At 47.2% G+C, this 10082-nt stretch overlaps 1 pseudogene; it reads left to right on the top strand.

Moving 5' to 3' along the window:
• The first annotated feature begins 5481 nt into the window (after nt 1-5481).
• Nucleotides 5482-10082, top strand: LOC136404215 (large ribosomal subunit protein uL1 pseudogene; annotated as a pseudogene).

The following is a 10082-nucleotide window of genomic DNA, read 5'->3' on the forward strand; positions in this document are numbered from 1 at the left end:
AAAGATACGACGTTACTGGAACCTTTACCTGCCTGGGTATGTCTCTAAGTGGTTCTGCATAAGTACTTGGAGTTGTGTGCCTTTTTAGAGGAGGTCATTTGTCACCTGATTGTTTGGATTATTCAAAGACTCATAATATCATGAAGCTGGAAGAGATCTTCAGAGATCTAGAATGTTTCAAGCACAAAACACTTTAGTCTACCAGGCAGTTAGAATAGCTGAGGTGTAAACAAGAGAGTCTAAAAGAATTTTCAAGAACAATTATTCCTAAACATTACCTGGTAATGGCATGAGAGAGAGGAGTAACTTCCAGCGCCGCTCAGGACCAGGTTTGTCCCTCATCGTGGGCACATGGGACGCCTCTTTTGCCCCCAGCCCTGTGGTTATGAGTGGGTGGGACAATGACTGCAGATCCTCATAGGCCTAGAGCCCTTCCTACAGCACTTCTCCGAGACCCGCGGCAGTAGCGAGGCGGAGACCCCGCCCTCCCCTCTCTGTCTGAGGGCGGCTGCAGGCGGGCCCTTCCTGTGGAACATCACCTTCTCATGTTTGCAGATTCAGTTTTTAAAAGCATAAATTATTTTTACTTTAAGGCTTGAATTTTTACTTTAAAGCAGAGATAGCTCTAACCCATGTATCAAAGTTACTGGATATAAATATTAAATGAGATTTTTTTGGTTTTGCCTTTTTTATAGTAGTTTAATTGTATACAAAGATCTCGTTCACTAAGATTTATATTTTAAAGTAAAAGAAAACAGTTTAACAAAACATTCCTTTTCTCTTTAAAAATAATTTTCCTGATGTGAAAGCATGGATATCTGCACATTGATTGAAAAATACAGAAATTAAGTTTCATTCTAACACTCAGTCATCTAGATCCGTGGTCCCCAAACCCCAAGCCACGGACCAATACCGGTCTGCAGAGAAAGAATAAATAACTTACATTATATCCGTTTTATTTATATTTAAGTCTGAACGATGTTTTATTTTTTTAAAATGACCAGATTCCCTCTGTTACATCCGTCTAAGACTCACTCTTGACGCTTGTCTCGGTCACGTGATACATTTATCCGTCCCACCCTAAAGGCCAGTCCATGAAAATATTTTCTGACATTAAACCGGTCCGTGGCCCAAAAAAGGTTGGGGACCACTGATCTAGATGATCATTGAGATTCTAGTGAGTTCAACTGTCCACGTGTCGATTTGCCAGGCTGAGCTAGGCCTGGGCAGAGGCCGCACAGATGTATAGGTGGGTTGTTCCTGTACAGTATGATAAATTCAGTGATACTGCGCATGCCCCCCCCAGCAGGTGGGGCCAGTGGACCTGCTGAGGAAGGGACCTCTGAGCTGAGTGTTAGGGGTGAGCTGAGTGAAGAATAGCTCTCCAGGCTGCAGAGACAGCCTGAACAAAGGCCCAAGCCTGGCATCAGCTCACTGCACGGGACACAGGCAGTGGGAGTTGCTGGGGAAGAGCAGGCGCTCAGCTGTGGTCCTGAAGCCGGAGCACTTGCAACTTTGAGACGCAGATGCTCCTGACTACAGAGAGGGAGACAGCACATGGTTGGCCATGAGGGGTTTGTTTATTTAGCAGCTCATCAGTTTTAGTCAAGGTATCATTTTCTTTGGGAAAGCTTAGAATTTTTTTCTCAATGGCCTGTGGTGACTAATTTCTGAAGTCCTGGGTGCAGCCCCCAGTGGAGGCGGTGAGGTGGACGGACCTGGAGCCCACGCATGCTGACCTTGTCCTGGAAGAACTTCCCATACATACTAACTGCATACTTACACAGGTGGGCTGGGCTTTGCTTCTCCCCCCGACCTGTGGCAGGAGATTGTTCTAGACCACTGGCATTAAGCTAAGAGCAGAGCTGTGCTTTACGCAGGCAGCTGCTGCCTTCTGTTTTCCTCACAGCCTTACATTGTTCTTGCAAGTAATGGGTCATTTCAGTGCAGTGTGGCAAACATGATAAATCCTCATCACAGTGGCCCTCTCCCAGTGGAAGGGAACATTTTTCTCAATTCAGTGACAATAAAAGAGGCTTCAGCAGTCGCTGCCACAGAGGCCTGGCTCTGCCAAGCCCAGGGCACACCCAGCCCCTCACCATGGGGCCTGGCACTCTTGAGTCCCTGCTATTTCAGCCATTTTCTTTCAATGCCCAAGTATCACGTTCATAACCCTTTGAGTAGTACGAATGTTCATGTATGTCCTCGTGCCTTCTTACCATCGAGAGAATGATCAACTTACTTTAAAAATGTGTAAGGCAACATTAAAAAGAGGCCATATATGTTCTTCTTGTTTCCATAAATTGGTTATCAAACAAACATGATTTTAAGTTAATAAAACTGGAACTGGAACTAATTTCATTTTTTGAAGAAAAAATTCACTCCCAGGGGTCAGCAAGCATGAAAAAAACTCACTACTCAAAGGGTTAATTCCAAACAAATGTTCATATTTAAGCTTTAGCTCAACCTTACAACCAGGTACTATATACCTATAAATGGAGGGGTTTTAGTTCATACCGTATTTCCCCATGTGTAAGACGCACCCTTTATCGAAAAATTTGGGGTCTGAAAACTGGGTGCATCTTATACAGTGGTTGTAGTTTTTTTTACCTGCATTTTCTGCTTTTTCCATGCCTGTTGTCTTTGCGCTCATTGTTTCACACTTGTTGCTGGTATTTACGGTAAGGTTATGTTTTGGCACGTTCTGCCCGGAAATGGCTCAGAAAAGATTTTTGTACAGTGCTGAATTCAAGTTAAAAGTGATCCAGTTTACAAAAGTGAATGGAAATCGTGCTGCTGAACATAAGATTGGTCCTCCTCCAACTGGGAAATCAATCCGAGACTGGCTACAGGAAGAAGAAACCCTATTGAAAACACCACAGCAGAAGAAGACCATGAGAGGCAAGTCAGCAAAATGGCCTGATTTAGAGAGGGAATTGAAGATACGGATTGAAGAGCAAAGGGCAATTGGAATTCCTGTGTCCTCAAAGATGGTTCAGCATAAGGCAAGAAGAATTGCTGATGAAATGGACTAACACCAGACTTGCCCAAAAGATGCCTGAAAGCTATGAGCAGAAGGTCCTTGATTTTCATCATCTTGTCATTCAATGTAGGAAGACACATCAGTTTGAGTTGAGACTGATTGCAAATATGTACGAAGCCCCCCTTCGATTTGATGTCCCAAATAACAACTCTTGATAAGAAAGGGGTGAAAACTGTAACTGTGAAGACAAGCAGACATGAAAAGAGCCATTATACACTTGTTATAGCTTGTGCTGATGAAACCAAGTTGCCTCCTATGCTGATTTTCAAACACAAAACAATGCCAAAAGAAGACATTCTTCAAGGAGTGATTGTCCACATTCATGACAAGGATTGGATGGGTCAGGATGGGATGAAGATCTGGTTTGAGAAAGTTTGGAGAAGGAGACCAGGTGGGTTCTTAGACAAACCTGCCCTATTGGTGCTTGATCAGTTCAGGGCACACATAACAAAAAAACACAAAGAAGATTGCTGCAGAGCAAAAAACAAAACTTGCCGTCATACCTGGAGGCTTGACATCCTAGCTCCAACCACTTGATGTCAGCATTAACAAACCCTTCAAAGCTGCCATGAAAGACGAATGGAACCAATGGATGAAGTCTTCTGGGGACAATTTAACACCAGCAGGAAGAGTGAAGAAACCAACTATAGGAGAAGTTTGTACCTGGGTGAAAAGATCCTGGGATAATATCAAGATTGAGATCATTGTCAAGACAATGTGGCATTTCAAATGCCATAGATGGAACTGAGGATGAGGCAATATATGAAGACAGTGATTCATCATCAGATACAGAGAAGGACAAGCTAATGGATGGGAGTTTTGACAGTGATGAGAAGTTGTATGAATGATATGATGAATAAAACTTGAGTTCAATAACTTTATGTAATACTTTTTTTTTTTCATTTCAGGCCCCAAAATTAAGGTATGTCTTATATATGGGGAAATACAGTATTTTTGTCTTTAAATGTTATCATTCCCACTGAGATGCCTGTTGGGGCCTAACACACCAAAGGAATGTCTGAAAATCAGATCTGTCCCCTATTGGGGTGGGATCCCCCCTTTGTGTTCGTGCAGGGGGTGTTTGAGCAGACCGCAGAAGGCCCCTTGTTAGTGGAGGGGGATGGGGACTGAAACCTGGAGTAAAGGGTTGAATTCGATGATTGTTCTTAGGATCCCTTCTAGTCCCACAATCCTGTGATCCCGTGAATATTGGTTATTACCAGACTGACCTAAACCATTACCAGGGTCTGACCACAAGTGGCTGACTCGAGTCAGATAAAGGGGAGCACATTGTAACATCTTTGTCTTTTGTCATAGCAGGAATGTTGCTTTCTGCATGTTTGTACTCTAGTTTGGCAAAGGTGGAAGTTAGTCGGTCATAGTACCATCTCATTAAAAACAGATAACTTAAAATGTTCACCTCTGTAAGTCAAAAGTGTAACTGACTCTCTTGGGAGAGAAAGTGTCAGGGAATTACAGGTTCATTGAAAAGGTTAAGTTTAGAATCTTACCTCGATATTCATGATTCTCCCCTCTGTTTTCCCTTGGTTCTCTGGGAAGCCTGAGGAGGAGAACTAGAACACAAGAAGGGGACAAGGTTTAAAAGGTTTTCACTAATATGCACTTTTTCCCCCATCTAAATGGATGACAGCCTATGTAGCATACACCAATATGACGTATGGATCAAATACTTGTGTCACTGGTAGCCATTGCACTCATGCATATTTGTGTTTTATGCCATTTGACTTGCTTTTTAAATGACTTTTTTTTTCAATGTACTGTCATTCTGCAAAAGAAAATCTGTGAAAAGTACAGAGACTTACGAACTGGACAACAGGGAAGGTGCTACCCCACGTCGAGCCTGCCAACCACTATGTTCATAACCAGGGACACGGATGCTCCTGTCTGTGGCCCGTCAGTCTGGGCCTCGCCAGACCCTGGCTGCAGGGGCACGGTACTTTAGGGTGTTTTTCTTTTTTTTTCTTTTTTTTTTGTGTGTGTTTTTCTGAAGTTGGAAACGGGGAGGCAGTCAGACAGACTCCCGCATGTGCCCGACCGGGATCCACCCGGCATGCCCACCAGGGGGTGATTCTCTGCCCATCTGGGGCGTTGCTCTGTTGCGACCAGAGCCATTCTAGAGCCTGAGGCAGGGGCCATGGAGCCATCCCCAGCCCCCAGGCCAACTTTGCTCCAGTGGAGCCTTGGCTGTGGGAGGAGAAGAGAGAGACAGAGAGAAAGGAGAGGGGGAGGGGTAGAGAAGCAGATGGGCACTTCTCCCATGTGCCCTGGCCGGGAATCGAACCCGGGACTCCTGTACACCAGGCCGACACTCTACCACTGAGCCAACCGGCCAGGGCTTCTTTCTTTTTGAAGTAAGATTCTCGAAGGGGTCAGGCTGAAAATGCAATAAGCCTGAAGTTGTAACAAACTTCTCAAACATGGTTTCTGTTACTGAGACCACCAAGCAAACCAAGCAGTTTGACATTGACTTCCTGAATGTGATCAGGTGGGATAGGGCAAGAATTTCCTACAGTGTTAAAATATCTGTATCCAGTTCTACATTCAAATGCTGCCGAGTGTTATAACTGTAAACTCTGCTCACTTTCCCACTGTGCTTCCCTCCAACTGAACTGTACATGCGGCCATGTGTGTTACCAATGTGTTGTCAACACATTGATGTGTGTTACCAATGCGATGTTTCCTCCATGGTTTGAAATAAACATCTGTGGAAATCATCCTGCCACTGTGGTCCCACTGTTGTTGTCCAGTTATGACACGTGACCACACATGCAGCCCAGAAGCCCTACTGTGGTGGTCATTTGGGGGTGGGGTAACTCTCCAGACCACACTGGCACCTGGCTGTTAGGACCCCAAGAAGAGCAGCAGTCAGAGGCAAAGGTGAGCCACCATTCTCCTGGACTCGAGGACAGCAAGTGGGCGTAGCATGTAGTCCTTTTATTTCACCTATAGTTAATACATTTTCCAAATGAGGGCAAAGTGGGGGCTTCGGGGCACCTACAGCCAGGGAAAGCCTCTAAACACTCATGAGGCCCATCTTACGGATAAGAGAATAGGTGGAAAGAATGGAATGGCCTGCACCATGTGAGTGGCACAGCTGGGGAGCAGCAGGCCACGGCACTGCCCTCCCCCACAGCCACCTCTGAGTGAAGCCTCACCCATGCCCAGCACTCAGGAGGCCCCGCTTCCCTCCTTCAGAAAAGGGGTGGTAGTCAAGGGAGCCAGTGCTTGCTGGTCTTTCAGGCAGCTCGCCCGGAAAATCCCCTTCCTGCGGCTCCTTGGCTGAGAACCTGGCTCGGAGCACCTTGAGCCCCTCTCAGGAACTGCTCCTGTGATCAACTTAGCTGGGCCCACCTGAGTTTTCCTCCACTGTGGGCGATGAGTTATGTTTATGTTGCCTTGAACACCACAAATGTATGTAAATATATTCTGAATCTGTTTGTTGATTTGTAACAACTGTCCCTGAAGACTCCAGGAAGTCAAATGGTGTCGTTTAGAGGTTTTATCCAGCTGTAGCGCTAGAATGCCAGGTGCGTTATTGAAGCGATTCCTAATGGGAGCAAATGTACACTAGGCCTGCTGTAATTTGTTTATGTGAACAGGCACTGTCCCTTGGTGAGGCTCTGCCCAGGCCGGCAGGGAGAGCCCTCCTGGTGCACAGAGGGGCACAGTGCCTGTGTGCTTCCTCCCACCCCTGCTCCCTGAGGACTGACAAGTGTGGGTTCATCTTAGATGCAGAATTCTCAAGTCCACACAGGAAAAGAACCTGCCAGCCATCATCTTACTAATTTTAAAATAAAAGTTCTGCCCCTTGTAGGTTCCTCATATCAGGAGCGTCTTGGGGGGTGGGGGGTGGGGTGAAGGATGCTTGTTCCTGCCTTGCACCTTCTCAAACTTTCTAAGGCAGTTCTGGCTCCACCCTGGGTCTGGCCTGGCCTGTTGACATGTCTGAGCCAGCTCTTCCAGGGTTTCAGGTAGCTTCCCCTCAGCTGCGAGGGGACGTTCTAGCAAGAGGCAAGTGTGTGGGAACGGATTCCTGATCTAAAAGCGAGGGGACAAAACCAAGATGTGAGAACCACAGGGGCCTGGACTGACCTCTGTCTGCTGTGCTTGGGCCCCAGGTCAGTTATGTCACTGACACGGACCAGGAAGGGGCCCTGCACTCAGGTCCCCACAGCGTGTCATGTCCGTGCTGCAGAAGGGAGACCACAGGGTAGCAGGTGGCTGAGGGGAGGGTCTTCAGACCTGTGCTGGCTGCGAGGGCTCGGGGGTGGGGGGCGCGGTGTGTGGGAGCTGGCAGGCAGGGGCCGGGGCCGGGGCACACCGTACTTGCTGCAGGAGTACCAGAGCTTCCTGACAGCTCAAGGTAAGGTGTTTTTTCACGATGGGGAATGAGAACCGGAGAGAAGACCCTAGTGTCCATCCCGTCTCTCTTGTGCCACCGTCTCCTCCCAGCATCCTCCTCTCTGAGCCGCCCCCACCCTCCACCCCACAGGATCCTGCCCAGATGAGACCAAAACCTGAACACACACAGCGAAGCAGTCATGGAATTTGCTGGACAGCTCATTCCCCTGGGCTTCCCGGGTGGGACCGCCTCTCCCCGAGCCAGGAATTGGAAGACAGGGATCACAACCTGAAGGACTTCTGTCATCAGAGCAGCTCCTGAGTTCAGAAAGAGAAGTGGAAAAGATGCAGAGGTGGGGGCAGAGTCAGGTGCAGAACATCACAAAGCACACCCACAGGTGCAGGGCCACGGTGACCAGGAAGCCCAGGCACAGTCACAGGGCAAGCGGGACAGTCCCACCCCCAGCCTGTGCTTTAGGGAAAGGGTGTCGGCTGCCTTCACAAAGGAAGTCACCTGGAAAGGGCCAGCCATAGGATGGTGTCCACCCCCTGGGCCGCGGAGACAGCTTGTCCTTGAGCCTGGCATAGACAGCCTCACAGCTACAAGAAAGAAGGTGCAGGGACACATGGTTGATTAGGACAGCAGTCTCAACTGAAGAGATTTTGGGTGGCTGGTTTCTTTTTAATACCAAGATAATAATAAGGAACGGGATCATAAACTGCTCTCTTTATACTTCAAAATAGCATTTATTCCATCTGTTCAGATACCAAAGATTCTTCTGACCTGGCCCCTGAGTGCTGCCCTGGGGGCTGCGTGAAAGTCCTGCCCACTAGATTCTGAGAGTGTTGTGTCCCATGCCCCTCAGGCTCCAGGGCAGGGACACACAGACCAGCCCACCTCTTGAGGCCTGAACCACCTGCAGAGCCCCTTCTTCCCCCTCCTTCTGTCCTTAGAAACGGGAGCTCTTTCCCATGAGGCTGAGAGCGGATTCCATGCTGAGACTCCCCTCCTGGGTTAGCATTCTCACAGATGATTCTGGCCGAAGTAGCCTGCCTGATGGTTCCTTGGACTACTGTAAATTTTCTTCTTTTCAGGGAAAACTAGAGCAAGAAGGGGGAAGAACTTTACTTCCTCTGCCAAACTCCTCTACCTCATTCTTCCTCTGCGTGTCTCACCCCAGGCTACTTAAAATTCCCTCACTTAGTGTTGCCTGGCTGGGCCCCATGGCCCACACCCCTCATGTGCCCCTTATTAAAGTGGCCCAGACCTGGCTGCAGACTACACCCCAGACCTCGGGAACATAATGTCCCTACAGTGAGCACATTGGGAAATCATTCTCTTGTGAAACCAGAGGAAGAAAAGAAACTAGAGAAAACAGCATTTGAGACTGTAATGAGATCAGAGGGTTTTAGAGACAGAATCATCTAAACTGAGGCCTTCATTTTTTTAGATCAACAATAAACTTTCTTTTTATAGAAGCTATAGTGGTTTATTGTGGAACAATTAGGAAATACCAGTGAGCAAAAAGAAAAAACATGGACTTGCAGCCAAATGTAGAGTAGGTAAACATTGTGTTTGCCTCTTCCCGTAACCACATCAAAATTAATAACTCAACAGCCCCTATCTGGGTGGCTCAGTGGATAAAGTGTCATTCTGTCACACCAAGGTCACATATCAGACCCCTGTTAATTGATCACAAGAAATGATCATGGAACAACTAGGTGGAACAACAAGTTGATGCTTCTTTCTCTTTCTATCAATAGAAAAAAATTTTAAAAATTGAAACTAAATAGAACCACCTTTGTGAACTACTTGATGACCAGCTAAATATTAATAGAACTTCTATAACTAAGAATATTTCTATAAGAATATTTCTATAACTAAGAATATAAATAAGAAGGCGCCACGAGACTGGTAGGAGGGCTGGAGATGTGAAATGGGCTGGTCCCACACCCACAGGTGTTGGCTATGCATCAAGAGGGAGCTCTTTCCTGATTTCAGTAGTTGGAGGCACCGTGGGCATTATTAAGTCCCCTTTGACACCTCTACAAGGCAGTGCAGGAAGTCCTGCATGGGAACCAGTGCAAGTGCCCCGAGTTTTTTGAGACTAGAGAGCTGCAGACCAGCTTAAAGAACTCTGACCCTCAGAAGGACAGATGCATCTTAATCCAGTTAAATCCGACTTGAACCCACTCCTGCCACAAGCACCATCTGTGTTCTGGGGGCCAGCAGCACAGTGATGAGACCAAGGCTGTGGACTCCCCATGTGGACACTGAGGAACCGAGGACTCAACAGGAATAAGAAACTAGTCAAGGCTGGACAAGAAGTATGATGCCTTTTTTACTTCAAAGTCTCAGATGGAGCAGATTCCATGAATCCTGGGCCCAGGCCTGATAAGCCTGGCAAGTTGCCTTCCTTACCGACCCATAGTGAGGACGTGGTGGCCAAAGTCGATGAAGTGAAATCCACAACGTACCTCCAGGTAAAGAAGAGCCTGTGACTGGCTCTGGCTGTTGGCCATGTGAAGATGACAGGTGATAAGCTTGTGTACAACATCTACTTTGCTGTCAGTTTCCTGGCGCCATTGCTCAAAACAAACAACAAAAAAAAATTAGCAGTACGTCTGGGTTTTATACATCAAGAGCACCATGGGCAAGTCCCAGCGCCTGTACTAA

Source organism: Saccopteryx leptura, chromosome 4 (assembly GCF_036850995.1).
Source record: "Saccopteryx leptura isolate mSacLep1 chromosome 4, mSacLep1_pri_phased_curated, whole genome shotgun sequence".
In the NCBI taxonomy this organism is placed as follows: domain Eukaryota; kingdom Metazoa; phylum Chordata; class Mammalia; order Chiroptera; family Emballonuridae; genus Saccopteryx; species Saccopteryx leptura.